Genomic DNA, 26,631 nt, shown 5'->3' with positions numbered 1-26,631 from the left:
AGGTAGTAAAAGACACACAAACATGACGTTGCTGATAGAAACTCAGAAAAGAAATGACAGGAAATGTATTCTCAAGATGGCTGATATGGGTATTAGCACTTTAATTAAAATAAAGTACAGAACAATGTTTCGACCTTCGTTGTTATGAAGTTTATTTTAATTAAAGTGCTAACATCTCTGCTGATTGTCTTGAGAACACATCTTTACTTCAAGTAGGTTTCTCGTCATCACGAAATGACTGGAAACTTTTCATATATTCTATTAGCAAAACTGTAAATATATTTGCGATCAAATCAGGTTCAATGAGCACCAGTTTGACAACATTGTCTCTTTCATTCGCCTGTGACGGTTACACAAATGACCCACAAAATACTATCTACATCTTTTTAAGTGTCTACACATTGTGTGTACATGCACTCGGAACAGGAACTGAAAACATATTAATAGAAACGCCACTGGACCTTTATTTCGCGTTAACAAATATTTTGTACTATTACACTTTTTCTACTATTTTTGATACACAGTTTCTCATGCTCAGTTAAACCATACAAGTGATAGGATTTACTAGTTTATTCATATTTTAAAACTTCAATTCATTTTTGTATTAAAAAAAAAGAAAATATAATTTTTCTTTGTCCGTTTGTATTTCTTCACAATTATTAGCCTCCCAGTAGGTCAGTGGTAAGTTTACGGACTTGCAAAGCTAAACACCTGGATTCAATTCCCCATAGTGGGCAGGCGCTAACTAGCCTACTATGTAGCTTAGCACTGAAACAAAGAAAATATATCAGAATTATTCGATGACAGTTTCTAATGTTTTTACTATCGTCACCATGACTTTCACTATGTCAATCTCAACACGAAACTGGCTTGGCATAGCTAGGTGGTTAGGGCGCTCGATGCGTAATCTGGGGTCATGAGTTCGAATCCCCCTTACACAAAACATCCTATTCCTTTCAGCAAGCATTACCTGTGTGTTTCCGGTGCTATTCTGTTGATATCTACTAAACTTTGAAGGTACTTTTGGAGTTATTCCAATATTGGTATTCAGATTCACCCCACCATGTCACTTCTCAGGGGGCTCTTTTCTGTCTTTGTATCCATCTTTAGGAAATACATGGTCAGATGGTTAAGGCGCTTGACTCGTAACCACACCAAACTGATACCCCTTTTAGCCGTGGGGGCGTTATAGTGTGATGGTCAATCCCACTATTCGTGGTTAAAAAGAGTAGCCCAAAAATTTGCGGTGGATTTTAATGACTAGTTGCTTTCTCTCTAGTTTTACACTGTTAAATTATGGACGGCTAGCGCATAGAGCTGTCGTGTGGCCTTGCGCAAAATTCAAATCAAACAAGCACGAAATTATCATAATCTTAAAAATTAATTTAAAATTTTGTAACTTTAACAAAATACAAAAACAAAGAGAATATATTGTTTCCTTTACACTAAGCACAAAGTTTATATCTGTTCCATGCTTACCACTGGTATCGAAACCCAGTTTTTTAGTGTTATAAGCCTTTAGACTTACCACTGAGTCACTAGAGGGCTACGTAAACAGATTAAATAGTAAAATTCACGCTATGTTTTTTTTATCTTTTTGTTATATATTCCTCAGGATTTGAAACATGTAGTGTTTGTGAGACTTCTTGAACTTCAAATTATAAATTGGACAAAATAGTAACGACGGGTAATAAAGAGTTTTTAGCTAATGTTCTGGTAGTTTGTGAGAAAGAATTTTATATTTACCGCCAGTTTTCATCAAGAGTCGTAAAGCCATTTACAAAAATTACTGTTTCCACTTTGAACCTACATCTTGATAACGAGGAACCTACTTTGTAGAAAATAAGAATTTAGAGACGGCTTGACTGGATAATGAAAAAAAAGGACTATAAGTGTATGATGTTTAGACAAGAATGGCAAAATCTTGTATTTTATTATCGACTATGTACACCGTCCGTAAAAGTCAACCAGTTAAGTGTGGTAATACACGTTTTAAATTGATATACAGCGCGAATTTTCCATTGGCTTGCTCAACCACGTACGTATATCCAGTTTATGTTTTGTCAGTGTCTCGCGGTTATAGTGCCTTTATAAATCATTCTTATCAGACAAAAATTGGGAATTGTAGCCACATCAATGTGAAATACATTTTGGGCGGTATGCAGGATAATTGAACGTGTTCGTTAAATTTTGTGGAAATTTAGTCGATGGAAACTATACAAATCGTCTCTAATTTGTAAGTGATAGACTAGACGGAATTCAACTAATCTACACCATCCATCTCACTCGTGAGTTACTCCAACGAATACTGGAGTCTGACCTTTACTCTTGTAATGCACTCATAACCCGAAGTGAGGAAAGCGAATTTTTATGTCGCAAGTTGTATAACGCCAGGAATCGGATTTCGACATCTGCAGTAGGAAGAGAACAGATAGCCTATTGGGTAATTATAAGCATAACAATAAACAGACAAACTGTCGCAAGTTAAACTGCCATCGTGGTGGCGTAAGAAACTATTTTATTAATGGCGATCGCAAACTACCTTTACGCAGAATATATTAATACAAATACTAGTTAATTAGGTAAGAGATACGAAATATTTAAAAATGATTTATGTTGATGTGCATGTTTCAAACCCGGTAGTTTTATGTTTAATAGCCTACACAATATAGAGGTGTCTCTTTTAGATACAGATAAATTCTGAGCATAATGGGCCCCATCTTGTAAAATTGTAGCTAAAACTATCTCACTGTGGAAATTCTAAAGTATCATATGTGAGGACAACCATACATTTCCATTAAATGTTTCTCTATATCCAGGCGTGGCCTAGTGGTTACCGTCTGATTCTGATATTTAATGGTTCGTGTCACGTTACCGCATAAACATGGTCCACATCTTAGACCGGGGAAGAGCTACAAAAGTAATTGTCAAATATCACTATTCGGTCAGTTGCATGGCTTGATGATTAGGGCACTCAATTCACAATCTGGGTCCACGGTTGCGTTGTAAGAATGACGGCCAACTTCCACTATTCGATCAAAGTAACCCAAGACTTGGCGGTGGGTTCTGTTGATTATCTGTTTTCTGTCTACTGCGTAAGTATTCAAAATTAAGGACGGTCAGCGAAGATAGCTCTTGGGAAACTTTGTGGAAAAATTCTAAAAAAAGCATAAAAAAATAAGTAGTTTTTTTCCTGATGATCATCTCTAGAAAGACGTTAGGAAGTGAGTAATCAAAATTTGTGAGAATGTTTCATCTGTGATCTTATTTCAAAAAATGTATTAATTTTTTCTACGTAATTGTATCGAATAAACAGTTTCTGTGTTATTGTTTAGACTTTTGAAGCGTCTGGAATCATTGCGTGAAAAAGCGTACGAAAACTCTTAATTAAGAACTAAAAGCACAACAAAGCCTGACACTGCTCTGACGAAAAAAACACTTTTAAAATACATTATAAACTGGGCTTAAAATAATCAATTTTGATCACAATGGACTTGATACCTTGCAGGATGTACATAGGTCGTTCGCCTATATTTATTTAATCTATTATAATGACACTCAGATTTTGCCTATCCTGAAAACTGCGTGATCTTTAATATCAAAATGCGCATGCGAGCGCACTTAATTTCAACAAATACAGGGTGTTCGGAAAGTCACTGTGCACTTATATATTTATTAACAGACAAAATTGTACAGTGACTTTCCGAACACCCTGTATAAACAAAAGACGAATTTAAATGTATATTTAGTTGACATTTTGTGCAACAATGTATTGTAAGCTCATCGAAGTTGTTGTTTGTTTTTACATGTCTAATACCAGGTCATATCATCACGCTACAAATGAATTTATTTACAGTATTAAGTTCGGTAAAATTTATCCATAACGAAACTAAAGCGAAAAACGTGCAGTGTGAATTTATCTTTTTATTTCATATAGACTTATTTTAATAAAAGCTTAACTAATGTTAAGCCTAAGACATGTGGACTTAACAGATTTTCGAGTCTACGATTAAAATTATTTTGTATTATTCTATAGAGCCTGTGTACTTCTAAAAAAGTTCTGTTGCAATAAAGATGCTAATTTGACCACAAATGTTTTGTGCGTCTTTGTTGGTGTATGATTAAATAGAACTTCTAATAGAAGTAGAACAAAATGTTTGTCATTTCACTGATCCCCAGATTGGTGCACAAACTGTTGATAAAACCGTTAGTTTCGTGAACAAGTACCCAGTTCTCAATCAGCAGTAAAGCGTTACAAGTCCTAATGTCAATATTGTCGAAATATCTGTTTGTTCATTAGCCATTATCGATCAAGGATTGCGAACCATTGTTGATACAAGACTGGTTTAAATCACTGAAACCAGCCTGGTGTACAACGTTCCTTCACACATGTACTGTTACCGTAATGTCGGACAGTAAATTATTGTACAAAAATAAATCTTTTTTTATAGTTCATATATTTCAAACATATTTTTCAACGTGCATGCGAGAAAACAAACGTTAATAAGTTACATTGGTTGAAGCCACACACCTCACCAACCTTCATGTTATTTCGTCAGATGTCTTTGAAAACACCGAGTTTTTGCACTGAAAGCTACACCTATACTTTTGAAAGCGACTTCTGGAATTATATATGTTTAAAGAATTTTTTACACATGAGAAAATCCCAAGATTTTTCTTCAAATATCCTCACCAAAAAAGGATTCACGTTTGTTTTTTTTCAACAACTTTAATCCATCATACTAATGATACACTTGTCCCCGAGATCTGGCATACTTGCCGTCATTATCATGTCTGAATCATGTTTTGAAAACGTTTCATCAATATAAGCGGAGGAATACAAGTTTCAATTGATTCTTGTAGTCTAAAGGAACAGGATTCTTTGTCTATTGATCCCACGCAGTGCTCTTCCCTGCATCGTTCTTTCCAGAAATGTCAAAGGTCATAAGTTTTTCCTGACAACCAATATTCTTCACAATTTGCAATGGAGGCGTGGGCAACAGCCTTCTTCAACAAAACAATGGCCACACCTGCTCTTTTCTTAAGCTACTTTCACATTAAGTCGATAAAGTTATTATGTTTGACGCAACGTAAGTCACCATGAGACTAGCAGCAATTCCAATTTATATGATAATTATATCCCTTCATATCTGTCTAATATCTCAGTTTATCCGTCTGTGTGTCTGTCGATATATTTGCACATTTTTCGAATTAAGAAACATTACACATTAGTTTGCCTTTTAAGTTTAATTATGGTTTAATTTATTCCAAATAACTACCATTAAACTATTTTTAGAGACTGGAAAAGAGTACCAGCACATTCGCTGGTGTTAAGTGTAATTATGCACATAAGAATGTGTGTTTTGTTACAACAAAGCCACATCTGGATGTACCTGTGTGGCTACCGAGAGGAATCGAACCACTGATTTTAACGTTGTAAATTACAATACTTATCACTGTCCTACACCATTAGAGCACGGTATGCTCGTTAAAGTTCGATTGCCATGCATTGTAAAAAATGTTGTTGTTCCCTTCAAGCGAATGCTTTTTATTAAACATTAAGTCTTTGAAAACATTTTTCCGCTAATAAAACGTTCTTAGTTTAACAAATCATTATTTAATTCTCACATACAGACAAACACGATTTTAGTAATATTTTAGAGAACTTAAAAAAAACACACGTTTTAGATATAGCGTGAAGTTGGCTCAATTATAATTTTCTTTATTTTAAAAGTAACACTTTCAACATCTGGATATGGACATGAAACTGGTTTTAAAAGAGGGGGACAACATGATGATGTAATTTTGCATGCGTCCCATTTATAAATAAGACAAACAAATAAAAGAAGGTAGGTGACTTATTTAGTCATTACATATTACATTGATTAATTCGTAATGACGAAAAACCCACTTAAAGTAAAAATATATCTCAGGACAGCTGGTATGGGTATTAACACTTACTAATAAAGCAGAGAACAACGTTTAGACCTTGTTAGGCCTAAAGCAGAGAACAACGTTTCGACCTTGTTAGGCCATCTTTGGGTTAATATAAAGTTGACCTAAGAAGGTCGAAACATTGTTCTCTAATTTATTTGTAAAAGTGTTAATACTCCTACCAGCCGTTTTGAGATACATGGATACATTCCATTAATTAGTTTTTTTTTTTAGAGCAAACGACTTTGAAATGTATCATACTGACATATAAGTATTACTGCAAGGTACACGTAACAGAAGTTTTGATTAATAAGCTGAAAGCTTCTTCTTGTCTAATGTTAGTTTAAAAAATGAAATTGCTTTTGAATATCATAATCCTTGAAATAAAAAAAACACTTGTACAGTTAATAGATAAAAGAGTATCCATACTTAGTGCAGGCAAACTAACTCAGCGTTATGAAAATAAAAAGCGTTCAATATGGGGAAAAGAAGTATATTCTTTATATAGGATTATCAGTACTTTGTTCATAAACATATTTATAAGAAAAGTAGACGGTGTTTAGCTTGTTTTCGTTATATAACATACCATGCTGATACAATAAGCTGTGTCATCAGCATATGATTAACTGATCTCAGCATAAAAACTTATAAGTAAAATAGTTCAGGCATCAATATTAAAAAAACGCTTAGAATGAACTAGGAACTAGGTTATTTGTACAAAATGTAAAGTTTAGTTAAATAAACTATAATGTTATATAAATAACGAATTTTAATAGACAAATAGCAAGGTGACGAAGAAAACGAGCACAAGTTACAAAGTTGTTTTTTATAAGGTGTGACAAAGAAACTAATTAAAACTATTGTGAAGTGATACATAGGTTTCTTTAGTATTTTACCAATTATTTTACGGATTTAAAATTACAGTATACGTAACTCAATCTCGGTCACCCCTAGTGGTGAATATGTAAATCCGTTCTTTTTAAAAAATGCAGCATGCTTGACTCTTGCTTGTCAAAAACGACTGAGATTTAGGAATTACTGATTGACTGTTTAATAGTATTAACATTTATGGCAAGATGACTATCTTCTATCATCCCTAGTTTCGGACTACTGCCCAGAGGATTTGGTTTATTTTGAATTTCGCGCAAAGCTACACGAAGACTATCTGCGCTAGCCGTTCTTAATTTAGCAGTGTAAGACTAGAGGGAAGGCAACTAGTCATCACCACTCACCGCCAACTCTTGGGCTACTCTTTTACCAACAAATAGTGGGATTGACCATCACATAATAACGCCCCCACGGCTAAAAGAGCGAGCATGTTTGGTGCAACGGGGATTCGAACCTGCGACCTTCGGATTACGAGTCGAGTGCCTCAACCACTTGGCCATGTCGGGCCCCTGACCAGAGGGAAGACAATCAATCACCAGCACACTCCTACTCACCGTATATACTAAGGAACTGACTGTCACTCTTTTAGCGTACTCACAGTTTAAAGTGAAGGAAAAATTTTGTAGTATAGCAAGGATTCAAACTTGGTTTGCCAGCTCAGAAATACAGGGCCCGGCATGGCCAGGTGGGTTAAGGCTTTCGACTTGTAATCTGAGGGTCGCGGGTTCGAATCTCTATCGCTCCAAACATGCTCGCCCTTTCAGCCGTGGGGTCATTATAATGTGATGGTCAATCCCACTTTTCTTTGATAAAAGAGTAGCCCAAGAGTTGGCGGTGAGTGGTGATGACTAGCTGCCTTCCCTCTAGTCTTACACTGCTAAATTAGGGACAACTAGCACAGATAATTCTCGAGTAGCTTTGTGCGAAATTCCAAAACAAACAATCAGAAATACAGAGCTCTACTATAGAGTCAACCTTCGCCTAAACTTATTAAAACTGTGAAAAGTTCATTTTGATTAAGAACTCTATTAATACATTTTATTTATAATTAAAAAACAACAATGGCAGATATTGTTGTTATAATAACAAATGTTTATTTTACATTTTAACCAAGTAACACAATTTGCTGTTCTGTTTATAGAATTAAATTTACAAATAAAATAACTTTGAGAAATAAAGCCAAAAGCCATAGAATCCTAATAGTAATTTATCAAAATGTGATATTAAGCTTACAAGTTAATAAAACAAGGGAAAATTTAAACATACGTTAATATTATACAAGTTTTAATAATGATTTGTAAACGAGTGATGTTTCTTGTAACCTTTGTAGTTCTTTTGTTGAACACAAATATACACAATAGTGAATTTATGTTTAGCCCACCTTGGGTATCAAAACCCGATTTTTAGTATTCTAAGTCAGTGATCTTACCACTGAACCACTGGGGGAATTTTTGTAACATCTATAGTTTTGATATAATCTCGCGATTAATTTCTACTAAAATGACTTCCGTTTAAAAAAAAATACTGGAAATTATGTGATGTTAGCTTAGCCGTCACTAAAATTGAATTCAAATTTAAAACATTCGTATTGAGTAGATATTCAACGGCGAAACCAAATATTTAGGTCGCTCTGCATTCAACACTTTTAACCATTTTTAACGTGTTTTTGGACTTCATCTGTAAATCCAACGTGTACATACAACAGCAGACATTACACAAACTTTCACATTTTCTTTATTTGGTATTTGGGAATAATTTGAACAACCCATTACCTGTTATTCAGTGGACACTAGTGTAGCCTTAAAGAATATAAATCTTCCCTACCGGAACCCAGGAAAACAATTCTATTTTCAGATATTAAATTTAGCTCTTTGAAATATAGCAGATTTCTAGCGGTTTTATTACTTCACCTAGACTAAAACTTTAGAAACGTTTCTTCTCTATTGATTTACCTAAGTCAACTCCACTAAATCTACAGAAGTATCTCACCTCCATCTGTTTTATTATTCAAACCACGCTGAAATTGTAAAAACGTATCACTTCCATCAGTTTTATTACCTTATCTGCACCAAAGTTTTACAAACGTATCACCTCCATCAGTTTTATTACTTTATCCGCACCAAAGTTTAACAAACGTATCACCTCCATCAGTTTTATCACTTTATCTACACTAAAGTTTTACAAACGTATCATCTCCATCAGTTTTATTACTTTATCTGCACTAAAGTTTTTCAAACGTATCACCTCCACCAGTTTTATTACTTTATCTACACTAATGTTTTACAAACGTATCACCTCCATCAGTTTTATTACTTTATCTACACTAATGTTTTACAAACGTATCACCTCCCTCAGTTTTATTACTTTATCTACACTAAAATTTTACAAACGTATCACCTCCCTCAGTTTTATTACTTTATCTACACTAAAATTTTACAAACGTATCACCTCCCTCAGTTTTATTGATTTATCTACACTAAATGTATTATCTCTAACGTTTATCCTAATTCATCTAGAACAAGTTTGTATTAATGTTTTAAGAACTAAAAATAAAACAAAACAAAACAAAAAAAACAGATGTCTCTGATCAATTGTGTGAGAGAAATCTATCGACTGTTTATTTAGTTGAGTGTGCATTTGGTTTGGTTTGTTTTGAATTTCGCGCAAACCCACACGAGGGCTATCTGCGTTAGCCGTCCCTAATTTAGCACCACCCACCGCCAACTATTGGACTACTCTTTTACCAACGAATAGTGGGATTGACCAACATAATTATAACTTTCGCACGGTTGAAAGGTTAGCATATTTGGTGTGAAAGGAATTCGAACCCGCGACCCTCGGATTACGAGTCGAGTTCCTTAACCACCTAGCCATGCCAGGCTGTGTGTATTTGTGTTTTACCTATAGCAAAGACACATTGGGTTATCTGCTCTGTCCACCGAGGAAAGTCGAATCCCTCAGTTTAGCTACACAATTTTGTAGACTTACCGCTGTCCCAGCGGGGGAATATTTGGATAAATTCGTTTCACTTTTTTCCTGCAATTATTCTTTCATTTTGTTTAATTCCTAAGAGCAATTTCACGAATCTCTGTTTGTTATATGAAAATCAGTTTGCCAGTCTTTCTTCTTGTCCGTTTATCTATAATACAGTGTCACGAATAAATGTTTGGTCTTTTTCCCCACCTTTAAGAATGACAGTGAGAATTATTTTTTTGACTAAGTATCTGTCTATATACAATTAAAACAAGCCACCGTTACAAAGAAGAAGTCTTTATATAATGCACTATCCTATCTAAAAACTGCATTGTGAATATCACAGTACAGTATTTATTTACTTTCACAATAATAATGGCCCGGCATGGCCAGGTGGGTTAAGGCTTTCGACTAGTGATCTGATGGTCATTGGTTCGAGTACCCGCCGCACCAAACATGCTCGCCCTTTCAGCCGTAGGAGCGTTATAATGTGATAGCCAATCCCACTACTCGTTGGTAAAATAGTAGCTCAAGAGTTAGCGGTGAGTGGTGATGACTAGCTGCCTTTCCTCTAGTCTTATACTGCTAAATTAGGGACGGCTAGTGCAGATAGCCCTCGAGTAGCTTTGCGCGAAATTCAAGAAAGAAACAAAAACAACAATAACATAACTCTTTTTCCATTATATCAGTCCCGGCATGGCCAAGTGGTTAAAGAGCTCGACTCGTAATCTGAGGGTTGGGGGTTCGAATCCCCATTGCACTAAACATGCTCGCCCTTTCAGTCGTAGGGGCATTATAATGTTACGGTCAATTCCACTATTCGTTGGTAAAATAGCAGCCCAATTGACGGTAGGTGGTGATGACTAGCTGCCTTCCCTCGAGTCTTACACTGCTAAATTAGGGACAGCTAGCGCAGATAGCTCTCGTGTAGTTTTACGCAATATAAAAGAGGCAAAATAAACAAATCATTTCATAAAAAAATAAATAATTAATGTTTGTACAGGACTTTTATAAAAGTTTCTGAATTGTTCAAATATAGATAAAATTAAATCTTTGTTATATAGTAACAGATCTTCGATTTACTAACTTCAACACGAATCTGTGGACATCATTTATTACAACGATGGCTTGATCATTGAGGTGACGTTGTAAACGGTTGAATGAAACTATTCGATATACAAAAAGCTACATCTGCAGAATGGTTTCCTTCACGTTCATTAGCATAGCAGGCATCTATAATACACAATCAATTTTAGGCATTCTTATAGCCCAAACCGAAGCAGTCTGTTACCATGTTGAATATTGGATGTCTTTGTTCAGCTACTAGTCACGTCATTGCGGGAAAACAAGGGCCAGTTTTGACATGAATAGTGACTACAGTGGCTAGCTGTAATGTCCTCATAATTTTGTCGATATATATATTAATACAATTGACTCGCCAACGAACACTACAAATTGCTGTACAAAAACACCAAGAAGCTATAAGAACTACCAGTGTGAGCAAAACAAAAGAAGGGGGGGGGTTGTTTGTTTAAAGTTAAACACAAAGCTACACAAGGGGTTATCTGTGCTCTGCCCACTACGAGTATCGAAACCCGGTATTTTGCGTTACAAGTCCACAGGCATATCGATGTGTTAATGGGGCGAAAAAATTGAAATAAAAGTTTAAAAAAAATGAAATTAATTAATTAATGTTTTCATAACTTTACATCATTATTCTTCAACATTTTTATCGTCTTCCTCATGTATACGCCACCCACTAGTACAGCGGTAAGTCTACGGACTTACAACGCTGAAATCAAAGGTTCGATTCACCTCAGTGGGCTCAGCAGATAGCCCGATATGGCTTTGCTATAAGAAAAACACACAAACACACCCTTATGTATATATATTTTTTTAATACTGATTGTTTTTAAATAAAGTTAAATTAATCACTAACGGTGGGTTTACAACGTATTCTACATATTGCATTTTACCTTTCGCTCTCAAAAACGTTGACTATAATAAGGTTTAACTTATTTGTAATATTTCTCTTAATAAATAGATGAGGTTCAGGAACAGCCTGAAAGAAACCTGTTGGAAACTGAAATAATATACTGTTAAACAGGTGTCTTGACAAGAAATTAAATATATTGTTTTTATAAATGAAGACGCAAACAAAGACTGTGTTTTAAGATTAGAATCTATATCAAGAATACAAGCTCATGTGACACGGATTAACGAAAATAATAGAAGAAAGAATTCGTACATAAGCCCAAGGAAACTTTTTTTAAATCTTTACTTAACTTGCGACATTTTATATTATTCAATATCAACTCTATCTCAACTATGCTTTCAAACTGCACGTGCTCTCTCTAAGCTGGAATAGAAAGAGATTAGAACCAAAGAACCACACACAAAGAGGATCATATGATAAATATATGGGCTTGTGACGCTAGAAATCTGGTTTCGATACCTGTGATTGGCATAACAGATATAGATTGTGTAGCTTAGTGGTTAACAACAAATAAATAAAATATGATTGTCACTCTTCGGTGCAAATACAAACAAAATAATGCAAAATACTGTATTGAATAAAAAAAATAAAATTTAACAATTTGGTACTCTACAGACATATTTCTATATCTTATTTAATGGATTTATATAATGGATGTTATAAGCTGGCAACGCACGAGTAACGAATGTGTCAAATGAAATACAAAGCATTCGCAGGGAAAAATAAAAATATTTCAACATTATTTTGAATGAAATATAAATTATTGAAGATTTCCACGAGCGTTAACAAAACATTTTTCGGTTACAGAATACGTTTCGTTAACACTCGATTATAGTACTAACGATTTACGAAACCTTAGTACCTCCAAAAGGTTTGTTTTCGAATTTCGTACACAGCCACTCGAGGGCTATCTGCGCTAGCCGTCCCTAATTTAGCAAGGTAAAACTAGAGGGAAGGCAGCTAGTCATCACCACCCACCGCCAACTCTTGGGCTACTCTTTTACCAATGAATAGCGGGATTGATCGACACATTATAACGCCCCCACGGCTGAAAGGGTGAGCATGTTTGGCGCGACGGGGATGCGAACCCGCGACCCTCAGGTTACGAGTCACACGCCTTAATACGCTTGGCCATGCGGGGCCTCATTTTCAATATTATAAATTTTCACTTAAGTTTAAGAGTTTGAAACTGTTACTCATTTCTAATTTTATAAGGTAATTGCTCCCATTCCAAAACCAAAAACAAACGTGCCACGGTTGTATAATCCTCTTTTGAATTTATTTTCATGTTTCGATCTGCACTTAAAATCATTGTACGGATTTTCTTTTTTAACTCAGCTCCTTTTTTCTGTTTCTTCTATTAGTTTTATTCATTTCACGCAGTGGTGGGCTGAATGTTCGAAGGAAGCCTTTGTAGAAACTAACCTTTGGATGGTTCATTGTTTCATGGAAATTAAGATCAGACAGTTCCTGTTTAAATCTCCAAAATAATTGTTCCGCGAACACATTATGATCAGATACCTCATCTGTTTATACTCCCAAAATATTGTCTCCGGAACACATCGAACCATGCATCTCCTCTGTTTACATATGCAAAATAATGTTTAAATTACCTCCAGTACCAGTACGTATTTCTGTTTGAGGTTTACTTGCGTTTCATTTTCTTCAGATAATTGTTAAACACAATTGTTTCTGTCATTTCTTTTTTTTTCTTTTTTTTTTGTAGTTGACCAGTTTCTTTACCGTAGTGCTATTCAATGAAATATTGTGATTAATTTCCATTGTACGTACCTTTTAGAACTTGCGCGAACTTCAGATTGGTTTATTTATTTTGAACATGTTAGGTTAAAGAAAAACTGGCTTTGCGTTGTTAGTCTCAATTCTATAAAAGAAACAACAAAAAACACATACACAAAATAAAACAAACGAAATTAGACACAAGTTGTATCAAAATCATGACTAGATAATTTTAAGAACTTATTTTCTCAGTACCGTATCTTCTCAATCGCGATATCAAGTAACATCTGCTACACGGTGACCACAGCCAGGATAAACATTGGGAAGGAATTAACGAACATTTTAGCCAAATGGCATTCCAGGGTTATTATATTTATTCTTAATTATCTGAACTGATCACTGAAAGAGACTTGTTGAAAAATACTCGGTTCGGAAACAGTAAAGTCGATAAGTTACGTAGGTGGTGACGTCATCACTTGACTCACCCCGACAATCAGTCGCCCTCGAAGAAATAATACAGCGTAAAGCTTCTAAAAGACACGATCGCCGAAATATTTAAGGTAGCGGATCGGAATTAACACTACTTTTTAAAAATAGCTAGACATGCTTTATCTGCTTATGTTAAGCTATCCTACATTAAAAGGTTCTCTCACACAAACTTATTTAATCGTATTAACTGCTTCACTATAATGTAGAAGGTCTGAATAATACTTGTATGTTTCCATTGAGTATTTCAAAAAAAAAAAAAAAACCGTCTCTCATTCGTATAGGCTCTTTAATAATAAGCAACTGATATATCATTTAAAACTTAAAACATAATTCTTAATACAGAAAAATAAACTTTTTTATTTTCATTTTCCAAACATAGGAGCCAATACGACTACCACTTCCTGTTAAATATTTACAATGCAATATTCATATATAGATGGAATTTAAGATATTATAAAGGGAGCTAAGTTCATTTATAGCTATTTTCAAACAGTCATGGATTTCATTTTTGCTTTCGTATTTGTAGGTTAATCGTAAAAAAAAAATATATTATTGTGCAAAGTTCGTAAATGATGTATGTTTCCTTTTTACTGTTCTTCCCCATTTACTGAAGGATTTTTGCACACATACACAGAAAAACGTTGTTCTTAGGTTCATCCTAGTCGTTTCAAGAAGAAGCAAGCTAGTTTCAGCATCTCTCGTTTCGTAACCGTAATCGCCGGTAGATTTCTCCATATTCTACTCTCCAATGGTTAACGAATAATATTTATTTTAAGAACTAGTTTAGTTATGAAGGTCTTAAGGCAGTACTGATTAAAGGGAAAAACATATTTTTTAATATTTTAAAGTACTAAATGTCTTACCTTTTTAGGCTATAACTGGAAAGAGCAATACACACAAAAATTAACAGAGGAGTGGATATCAGACGTCGTCTGTCATGCCCACCCCAGGAGATGTTAGCGTAAAATACAATACAGCCGTACACACTTTCGCAAGCAAACGGTTACAAACTGACGCTTTAACAAAACGTATATTAGCGCCATCTAGATTAAGAACAAAATTGTCTTACCTGTTATTCTTGTTCGTTCGTTTGTTTTCTTTAATAATAGTTTATTCATTGTATTTTTTATTCAGCCACATCTAGAATATAAAAATATACCATATAACACGAGTAAAATACGAAAATACACTAAGTATATGTAAACACATCATTATTTTAAATAATGTACTTTTGATGTATTTAAATGTCAAGATTTTGGAAGAACTTGAAACATCTGGTGCTGAGAAAAACCCATTTCCTTTCCTTTGGTCGTGTTTTATGGCGCAAAGCAACTAGGCTATCTGTGCTTTCTTTCATTTACGGGTTTCATATATATTAACACCGGGCACATTACAACTTAAGGCTTGTCAAACTTAGAAATATCTTTATTCTGAATTCAAACTATGATATGTGGTTTGTCTTTAATTGTTTTAATTTATATGGGGTTATACTTCTTTCAATGTCACCGAGAAAATAGTTTTCTTATACACGGACAGTCACATGGGCCGGTATGGTCAGGTGGTTAAGGCCCTCGACTCGTAATCCGAAGATCGCTGGTTCGAATCCCTGTCATACCAAACAGCCCTGGGGGGCGTTATAATGTTACAGTCAATCCCACTATTTGCTGGTGAAAGAGCAGCTCAAGAGTTGTTGGTGGGTAGTGATGACTAGCTGCCTTCCCTCTAGTCTTACACTGCTAAATTAAGGACGGTTAGCGCAGATAGCCCTCGTGTAGCTTTTCGCGACATTCAAAAAATCAAGCAAAGAGACGGTCACTCAAACTCTTTATGGAATTACGGTAACATTATTTTTAAAAATTTGATAGAATCATGCAGCAAATCTTACAAAATTAAATACACAACTAATTCATATTAAAAGTTTCAGAACAAGATAAACTGGATTCTCTATCGTCATCATTCTTATGCGATTGAGCCAGATTGTCATATTTGCAATGTATGCTTGCTTGCTAAAATATATATATTGGCTTATATCAGATTTTTTTGAATTTCGCGCAAAGCTACACAAGGGCTATTTAGCCGCTTCTAATTTTGATATGAATGCAGCTAATAAACATCACTAACCGCTAACTATTGTGTGACCGAATAGTAGGAAATGACTAACTGACTGACACACTTATAACGCACTCATAGTCCAAAAATGCAGAGCGCGATTTTTTTGTTGGTCTTAGAACATGAACTGTGGAACTTCAGATCAATAGTTAGCCACTTGGCGAGCTACGTAAAGAATAAATTTCTAATAATCAGTTTGTTCAACGATACTAATATACATATATATTCATGTGTGCGTAAGTATTGTATACTTACGGAACCGAGGGATGCTATGATAAGGTATTTGTTAAGAATAACACATTTTGGTGTTTCTACTTTTTAATGAATTACAAAAGTATAATCTGGGATTCCGCCTACAGAATTAAAAATTTAAATTATATATATAATACTACAATAAAGAAATATAGTATACCTATCAATATCACATCCTTTCTCTACATTCAATATATATGATTCCGAAAATGCTATGTGTACAGGTAGGAAAACATGCGATTAGAACTTAACCAAGAATAAAACAAAAACAAACAGGGAAAGCTTTTAATAACAGGTTTGATCAATAGTATAACACCAGAGTAAACAGAAAATCGTTTCACTGAAAAAAAGGACACGTTTCTGTCTTATAAAAAAGCTTAAAAGGAGTAACATTAGAGTAGTGACTTGGATTTTGATTTTGTTTATTCACTGGATAAATATTTGAAATACGTAGAATCTGTACCTATGTATTTCACAACACTTCACTAATAGTCCAGTTTGTACACACGATACCTCCTTACTTGAAGTCAAGGTGCTGGTGGTTTGCTTGCTCATTTGTTGTTAAGCACAAAGCTACACAATGGGTTATCTTTGTTGTGCTGACCACGAGTATCGAAACCCATTTTGTAGCATTATGAGCTTCCAGACTTGGGCTACCGGGGTTGGTGTTTATAGTTGTATAAGGAACGTCGTAGACTGAGGTGGTACAAGGTTTTTTTTTTCCCTTATTTTTGGGACGACAGATTTGAGGATGTTTTATAAAGAATATGAAAATAATATCCTTAGCTGCGACAACTTCAGAAAACGTCCCCCAAATACTCAGCGTGAACCTAAAAAAAAACCCAAATATCCAAACTCATAATATAAGAGTATTCTTATTATTTAATAAACGAAATGTACGTATAGGTAGATTTGGGATTTTATTTTGTTATGTGAGTAAAATTATGTACTTAAGCCTAACACAACCTACGTGTAAAGAGTAAAGCTTTATCAAAGACTAAACAACTTAAAGCACAGTATGAAAATTTTAATAAAGAATTGGCCAGGTGGGTTAAGAGGTTAGACTCTTAATCTGAGGGTTGCGGGTTAAAATCCTTGTCACACCAAACACGCTTGTCCTATCAGCCGTGGGGGCGTTATAATGTGACAGTCAATCTCATTATTTGTTAGTAAAAGAGTAGCCCAAGTGTTGGTGGTTGGTGGTAATGACTTGCTGCCTCCCTCTAGTCTTATACTGCTAAATTAGGGAACGCAAATAGCCCTCGCGTAGCATTGCGCAACATTCAAAAACAAAAAATCCATAGGTATTGCTGCACAACAATATTGTACATCTGCAAAGTTGTGACCAAATGTGCAATCACTCCTTAGGATTCTTAAAGTTCACAAGCCATTTCATTGATGCATTGCTAACGTAAATAGTGAGGTTCTACCATACAAGTAGTGTTGGTAATGTTTAACATGTATTATAAATGCAAGCAGTTGTTTCTTTATTGTTCAACATCTGCATTTAGAAGACATCAGAGTACAATTACCACATGCCCTTACACATTCTACTCTATTCTGCAGCTGAAACAATGCCACTACAATTCTGCTATTACGGGTATCAGTATTAAAAAGGAACATATCATCTCACCTTGAGTGTGCTGGCACAGATTCTTGCGAATAAAACACAATTTAATAATGGAAATTCAAAGTCATAGTCCTCATTCTATCTAAAATCTAAAATGTGTTTCAATTTTAGCAAAAGTAGATAATTACGCAGTAATCTTGGAAGGAAAATGCCAGATTAACTGAAATGTCATCCTTTCCAACAATACAGTCACGGAACTCCAACTGCATATACATAAATGTAGTTTTGCTAAATCTCAATCCTGCCTTTCATATCTGCTGAAGTTTTCAATAGCAGAAAGGAAGTTTCGACCAAAAACCAAGACATTATAATTGTCAACGTAAATCACACATATCTCTCATTGTGGCCCTATTAGTGCTCCATCAAAAGCTCAAAAGTTGCAATAATGCTACAAAGATTGAATAGCGTGATATGGCATTTATACAGGCGGTATCGGGTTCTGAAAGTAGTTTTTATACATATTTTGGTCATCTTGCTTGACTTGCCAGTATCTAAAAGCAAGGTTTAAAAGCTGAGCCAACAGGAACCTTCCAGTACATCCAAACATTCATCTGTCCATGGGAATGGAAAAGCATCAGTGTGGGACACCATGTCTGTCCATCTAAAAATTGAAACAGAATTTTGACATGCTCTCCTTTTTCATGACAATCACCATCGACCAATTTGTGAATGCTTTGTGCTTCAATCCTTCAACACCCCTTGTATTTTATCAGTAGCTACGTCCACAGTGCTTCAGATAAGACTGCATGGTGACTGTTTTATCAGATTCATGCCACCTATATCTATTTGGTGGTAAATTATGGATATCTAACTCATAAAGTCATTTGAATTCCACAATCGCATAGGCATATTTAACCAGAAACTCTCTGAATGTCTGTTTCTATGTGTAATTCAAATTACTTGTATAATCATCGACCTACAATCTCAAGTGTTCTGGCAGTCTTGTATCTGCTTCATACTAAATTCTGCCTGCTTTTAGGAGAAGAAACAGAATTTTGAGACTGGATAAGGTTTTAGTACATGTCAATAACATGGAAGCACTCCAGCTTTGGCTGGACAGGTTCTTATCTAGTACTCAGACAGGTCAATACATTGAAATATGAGTTACACTGGTCGTTTGATACATATAAGCACGCAAAATACATGAACAAGTTAAGGTCATATGTTAATGATGAACCTCTAATGCACTTGCTTGACCAGGAATTAAAAGTCGAAACCTAAATGTTTCAGAGAAATGACGGTATTATTTAAATTCATTTCAGCTCATCTGATGAGGAGAAAGATGTTGAAAGTATTTATCCAACTGTGGAAGATGAGTCAGATGTGGAAGCATTTGAAGAACAAGTGCAAGATAGTTGTAGTGGTCAACCAATATAACAAATATGACTTCTTCACTGTTACAGACCAGCAGTTAAAACAGTTACTTGATTGTAAAGTCAATCAATGACTGACAACAAGTGACATTACTTGCTTTTCAAGCTATCAAGTGATGTCTCGAGGTGAACTGTATGCAGTATAATGTGTGTGATGACCATGGTCATTACAAAGTTAGTTTAGTTTTCTTTATTGTAATATTAACAGGACTGAAAGAGCAGCTCTTGCTTTTTGAGATTGGAATCAATTTTCTTAAACAAAACGTCATCCTGCATTCCACATAAGTTGTTCACCCTATCTAACCAAGTAGTGGAAGTTCTATAGAGTAACCCAAATAACACTCCCTAGACTTCCCTCAGTACAATTAAGTGTATATCATCCCTCCATGTCAGTGAGGGAGCTGTATTCTTTCTTAGTACAGAATATAAATAAGATTACTGTAAATCTAATTGAAATAATCTAAGTTTCAATGTATTTTTCTGTATTTATTGTTCTATGACACCAGCTGTAGTGAGTGGACCAATTTATGAATGGTGATACAATACATATATCGCTAGTTTATATGCAAAAACGGCTCGTTTGGGTTGAGAAAATATTTTACATAGAAGAGTGAACAACGTTTCGTCCTTCTCATCGTCAGGTCGAAACGTTGTTCGCTCTTCTATGTAAAATATTTTCTCAACCCAAACGAGCCGTTTTTGCATATATATTTCTCTACAAGTGGGTTTTCTCGGCATCACTGATATCGTTAGTTTGGTTACCATCTAGAGCAGGAAATGTATTTTCTGCAGGAAATTATACTTAGACTAGGTTGGTCTGAAAGGACATTATTAAACACTATAGAGACAACAAGAATATTAATCTTGGCTCTAAGAATTTTACTGAAACGTTTTAGTCCATCTAAATTCTGCTAGTGATGTCGAGATATCATATTGAGTTTAAGTGGTCGTGTATGGCATCACATTATAGCACCAAAGCTACGTAGTCTGTATAATGCCCTAGTATGTATTATGATGCGTAATGATGAGACATATGTATATAGTAATACATGTGTTGAACATATAATATATATAGATGGTGAATAAAGTCGTTCACGAACATTATATAGCATAACTGAATCAATTACGCTCAAAACACAGAAATCCAGCAAAAGAAATTAATGAAACATAGGATTTGTTCTGAATAGTTAAACTTTGATATATGAGGTCAACTGTTATTACTGGTCTGTAGAGAGTTATTTGAAGATACAGTACATCTGATATTTTCATGAATGCTGCTAAAAAGTATTTCGGTTTTAACACTGAAGTATTTGGTAGGTGGAGTATTTTCATAAAAGGAATAGAAATAATGACTAAGCTCACACTACGTGTGGAACAAAACACAGTTAAATCTAAAGTTTTCTCTAGCAGTTGTGAACAATATTTTTGTTAGAAACAATCGAAATAATCGTGAATTGGTGAAACTCTTAAAAAAGAAATCCATAAGTTGCACACAGTATCAGACTAGACCTCACATATTTGGTTAAGACTGAAATTTTCAGTCATACAAACTGTATTTTAATAACCCCCTTGTTTTTATATATATTATATTAACAATGTGTCCTTAAAATTTGCAGTTGAAATCCCTGAAAGTTCATGTTATGAGTGCTCACCCAGAGGCAAGAAATTATACCCGTGCAGCATTACTTTATAGTCATTTTTTAACCTGTACAAAACTTGCATTTGAAAGGAATCTGATAGTTACCATGCGTCAGTACTAATGAATTTCTACGGTTAGAGAGGTTATCACCTGTGTTGTTCTCGTCCATTTTGGTCATTTGTGTGGGAACCAATATCTGTAGTTCCACTCCCGATTTTTTCATACAAAACTTGAAATCTACCTGTATAACAAACAGAGATTAGTAAAAGGAATGTGTCTAGGTTCTGGCGTAGTTTTGTCATAGGACTGACACAGATATGTCGCAAAACTGAATGTTTGTTAAATATGATACCATTGAAAATGTCTCGCTCAATTACACAGCGGAATGTCTGCGGACTCACACCGCTAAAAAGCGGATTTCGATACCAGTAGTGGGCAGAGCACAGATAGCCCATTGTGCAGCTTTGTGCTTAATTCTAAACAAATAACCAAACCATTGAAACTTGGTGGACTGTGGCATCCACAGATGAAAAGGACATTACTTACAGGCAATATATACATGAGTACACGTAAACCTGTAGCAATGACCCTTGACCAATGTTATATTTAGTTGGTAGTTATGACCAGATTGTCACACCTTTCACGGCCACCCTTCTATCTGAGGTTTTTCACCAATCAAAATTCAATTAACCACACATCATTTATTTTCGACCTTTGTTATATATAATCAAATTATTGTCGTTGTTTTGTTTACTTGTGCTATCTCATCTTTGACTTTATTTCCCTAATGTTTAGTGCACTAATTCTATTACTTGTTAATTATATTATAATTTATTTCAGACGAGTTTCCAATTTATTATGTTACGTACGTTAGATATTATTATTTCAAATAACCGGAAATTTGAATTTATAAGTTAATTAAATGTTAATATGTATTAAATTTATTTTTATTTGCCAACAAGATTGATACATACAATTTTCATTTTTAACACAAATGTATTATAATATACAAACATACAAACAAAAAACAATACAATTTATAATGACGGTTTTTCCTAATAATTATTATAAATGATGGTTTATATATAAGAGTCTTACAAACTTACAGACAATACTGATGTTTATATCTGTTCTAGAACTTAATATTTCATTGACGATCCAGGTCCACGACAAACAAATTAATTTTGAGTTGATATTATCATACCTCCCTAACGCTGTCTTTTCTTGGCTAGCCTCACATCCTTACAAGTTGACTTTCTCCGACCAAGACATTTAATGTCTTCGTAGAAATACTTACGTCCGTGATTAATTCACTGAAGTTTGTAATGTTCAAAATCTATAAATGTTCCTGGTCCAATTCTCTAGTTTTCTTGTTAATAAGCGTTCATCACAATTATAGCTTCCGAGGCCTCTAGCACACTGAATACAGCTGGCCAAAAGTATTCTTCTTTTGTCTATCGGCTAGTCGGTTTTGTACAAATTACGCGAGCTTTTCGAAGTTTCATCTTGTTGATTCTTATTCTCAGGAATCTTCTACAAATTTATAGAGCAGGCAGTACTTGCGCAATACAAGTCAAGAATATACATAACATATAAAAGAGAAAACTGTACAGAAACAAGCGTAGGTATTAAAATAAATGTACCATTGGCGTTAAACAATTTTAACTAAGATGTTAGATATATATACATTAATAGCAATATTAAGTATAATACATTGTCAAACAATTATACAACTTCAATAATCATGACAATATGTAACATAATCAATACAAATAACCTTATGATAATAAAATTATATTGCACGTGAGAGTGCTTAAACACAAATGTTATATTTTTGGCTTAACACAAGCAATAATCACATGACTGAGGTGTTCTTCGAAAACTGGGACAAGTTTCAAAAAATAAGAGGGATTTTCTTATTACGTTTTCAATCCAATTGACACACATGACAAGTTTTACAAAATTGAGAAACATCTTGATTAGTTTTTGGATGAAATAAATATCTCATAATTTTGTTATACGTCTTGTCGAGTCCTAAATGGCATTGCATGAGAAGTCCATGGGTAACTTTTAATATTTCAGAACAATATGCTTTTGGAACAACGATTTGATAAACTACAGTTTAATTCTTGATGACGAGAAACCAACTTGAAGTAAAAATGCATTCTCAAGATGGCTGGTGTGGATATTAACAATTTAATTAAAATAAAGTACAGAACAACATTTTGACCTTCTTAGGTCATCTTTAGGTTTGTCAATCTAAAGATGACCTAAGAAGGTCAAAATGTTGTTCTGTACTTTATTTTAATTAAAGTGTTAATATCCACACTAGCCGTATTGAGAATATAAACTATAGTCTAGGCCTCTAAAACTGGTATATTTAGTGGTCTCCATTTTCTCATAAGTACACCATTTTTGAAGAAATAACCATTTTGAACTTTCTCAAGTTCATCTTTTGGGACTGCATATTTAAATAGTGATGAGAGCTTTGGATATTTTTCTTGCTCAGCAGTCACTTTACTTCTAGCACACGGAACTTCACCAGGTGAACCAGATCCTTCACGTTCATAGTTGTCACTAGCTAATGAATTGTCAATAGGACAGTCATTTCCAAGATCCTCGTCGGGTCCAAAATATTTCTGAGATAAATCTGTCTTGTAGTGTTTTGAACACGTGTCTGACATCTCTTTTTCGGCTTAATTTATTAACCTGAGCTCAAGTCACAGCACACAAGAGAAATACATCTGGATTCTCTTCAACAACAACATCATTCTTAGATGAAATAGTGATTGGCTCGCTAACCATCTTGGGTTAAGCAACTTTCCCCCAACCAAATAATTTCCAAACAATAATGATAGACCCTTAATTAGCGGAGTAGATCTTACGTCAATCACGACTGGTCCCTAAACTAGAACTGATGTTAAATAAATGTTATAAAGAGGAACATTAGTAAAAACTGTTCTCAATACCATGTGCACTAACACACTCAACAGTGGCAGAATTCGAAACTACAGGCAATATAACTTCTAACAACAATCATTGAGTCGCCCCAGTATCACGTAAAATACGTATGGAATTAGCAGTGCCATTTGTCAAAGACACAGAGCCAATAGACATAAAAGGTCTGAATTCCCCCTAATTACATCAGTCTTTTTATCAGTGGCCAAGTAAACAACATCGAGTGATCTGGTTAAACTACATCCATATGTGGACACAAACTTGGTGTTGCATTCTTTTCTTTTTCAAACTCCAGCAATCAGACATAACATTAATAGGTTTTTCGCAAAAAAATTACAGACAAGCCTTGATGAAGTTTTATCCTGAATGTCAGAAGATATCGAACTAGAGGAACTGGAATTTTTATAAGAATCCTCAACTTTAGTAGATTCGCAGGATTTTCTTTTTATAAAAAGTGATTTTATATGTTAAAGTAAAAGCATTGGAAAGAACAGCTACTTACTGTAGTGTTTCAACTTTCTTTTTATCCAAATAAGCTCTGAGGTCATCACTTGTACAGCATTTAAATTCCTCACTTAGACATAATTGTCTTAATTTGTCGAAACTGTTGCTAATATGCATAGAATTACACCATCGATCAAAATAAAACTCCTTTTTGTGGGCAAATTCCATACACGTTTGACTATTTTGCTTGTGATAACCTCAAAACCTTTGACGGTAAACTTTCGTTATTAACTTGTATGCTTGGAGGATAATTGCTTTATTCTTATCATAATCTGTACGACCTTCCAGAGAGAGAGCATGATAAGCTTCTTATGGTTTACTAGTCAAAACAGCTTGTAACAATAATGACTACTTTTCTTTGGACCATTCCATGGTTTTAGCAGCCTTTTCAAAATGTTGGAAATATTTATCAACTTCAATTTCATTGAGTGGTGGTACTTTAATATATCGAAAGTTATCATTTTGCCTTGGTCGATCGACGTTTAATCTAATTTCTATTTCTTTCAGCTTAATTTCTTTCTCGGCTTCGATAAAAACTTGTTCGAACTCGAGACGTTTACTTTTTCTTTCCACCTCGATAAGGGCTTCCTCTTTTTCAGCTTCGATGCGAGCTTTTTCACGCTCGATTTGTTTGTTTTGTTTTTGTCTTTTTGAATTTCGCGCAAAGCTACTCTAGGGCTATCTGCGCTAGCCGTCCTTTAATTTAGCAGTGTAAGAGTAGAGGGAAGGCAGCTAGTCATCACCACCCACCGCCAACTCTTGGGCTACTCTTTTACCAACGAATAGTGGAATTGGCTGTAACATTATAACTCCTCCACGGCTGAAAGAACGAGTATGTGTGGTGTGACGAGGATTTGAATCTGCGACTCTCAGATTACGAGTCGAGTGCCTTAACCCACCTGGCCATGCTGGGCTCCTTTTAGTGGATTTCTAACATATCTTTATCACTCAACTCTGATTGGCTAGTGGAAACACTAGAGTATTCCTCTAATCATTTCTCAGGCAAAAAATCATGATCAACTAATGTTTCAACTATGCTCATTTAGTTCATTTTATCTCATTGAGTTTCTGACTTCTAATTCTACAATTTTGGCTATTTCGAGCAATTCACATTTGTTATATTTTTCTCTATGTACGAGGGAGAGTGATTCAAGAAAACTTTGATAATCAGACACGATGAAATCTTGTTGGCACGGGTAAATATAAATTGAATTAAGATTTGAATATTAATTTAGAATCAATTTTGTCTCTGATTCAGATCTCGGCACTAGCCCTCAGTTTATTATGTTACGCATTGTAATTTATCTCGGACGAGTCTCCGATTTATTATGTTACGTATTACTATTTCAGAGAATCGGAAATTTAAATTTTGAAGTTCAGTAAATGTTAATATATATTAAACTTATGATATTTTCCAACACAATTAATACACACTATTTATTTTTTAACACAAATATATTTTAATATGCAAAAAAACAAAACAATACAACTTATAATAACGGTTATTACTAATAGTTATAACAAATAATGGTTCATATACAAGAGTTTTACAAACTTACAGACAATACTGATGTTTATATCAGGCCTACAACATAATATTTCATTGACGATCTAGGTCCACGACGAACAAATTAATTCTGAGTTGATATTGTCACACCTCGCTTAAGCTAACGCTCTCCTTTCTTGGTTAGCCTCTTACACCTTTACGAGCTAACGGCCCGGTATGGCCAGGTGGTTAAGGTGCTTGACTCGTAATTCGAGGGGCGCAGTTTCGAATCCCCGTCACACCAAAACATGCTCGCCCTTTCAGCCGTGGGGGCGTTATAATGTTACGGTCAATCCCACTATTCATTGGTAAAAGTAGCCCAAGAGTTAGCGGTGGGTGGTGATGACTAGCTGCCTTCCCTCTAGTCTTACACTGCTAAATTATGGATGGCTAGTGGAGATAGCCCTCGTGTAGCTTTGTGCAAAATTCAAAAACAAACTTCTGTCACTCGACTAGCCACCTTTTTACAAAGTACGCGAGTTTCTCGAAGTTTCAATAATGCTCGTAACATTGGCGCGTTTTCCTAAAACAAATATTGTTAATTCTTACTCTCAATAATCTGCTACAAATTTCGAGAACAGGTGGGTCTTGCGCAACACACAG

At 34.7% G+C, this 26,631-nt stretch overlaps 1 protein-coding gene across 2 annotated transcripts in view; it reads right to left on the bottom strand.

Annotated features, from left to right (window-relative positions):
* Nucleotides 1-15,032, bottom strand: part of LOC143226455 (synapsin-like) — a 191,513-nt gene extending 176,481 nt beyond the window's left edge. For both annotated transcript variants that reach the window (XM_076457451.1, XM_076457452.1), the window contains exon 1: nucleotides 14,881-15,032. The gene's annotated coding sequence lies outside the window, so the exon portion shown is untranslated. The remainder of the gene's footprint in view (nucleotides 1-14,880) is intronic.
* Between the last annotated feature and the right edge of the window lie 11,599 nt (nucleotides 15,033-26,631).

Source organism: Tachypleus tridentatus, chromosome 9, assembly GCF_004210375.1.
Source record: "Tachypleus tridentatus isolate NWPU-2018 chromosome 9, ASM421037v1, whole genome shotgun sequence".
Taxonomy (NCBI): domain Eukaryota; kingdom Metazoa; phylum Arthropoda; class Merostomata; order Xiphosura; family Limulidae; genus Tachypleus; species Tachypleus tridentatus.
Note: the sequence above shows the minus strand (reverse complement) of the source record. Positions and strands in the feature narration are given on the sequence as shown.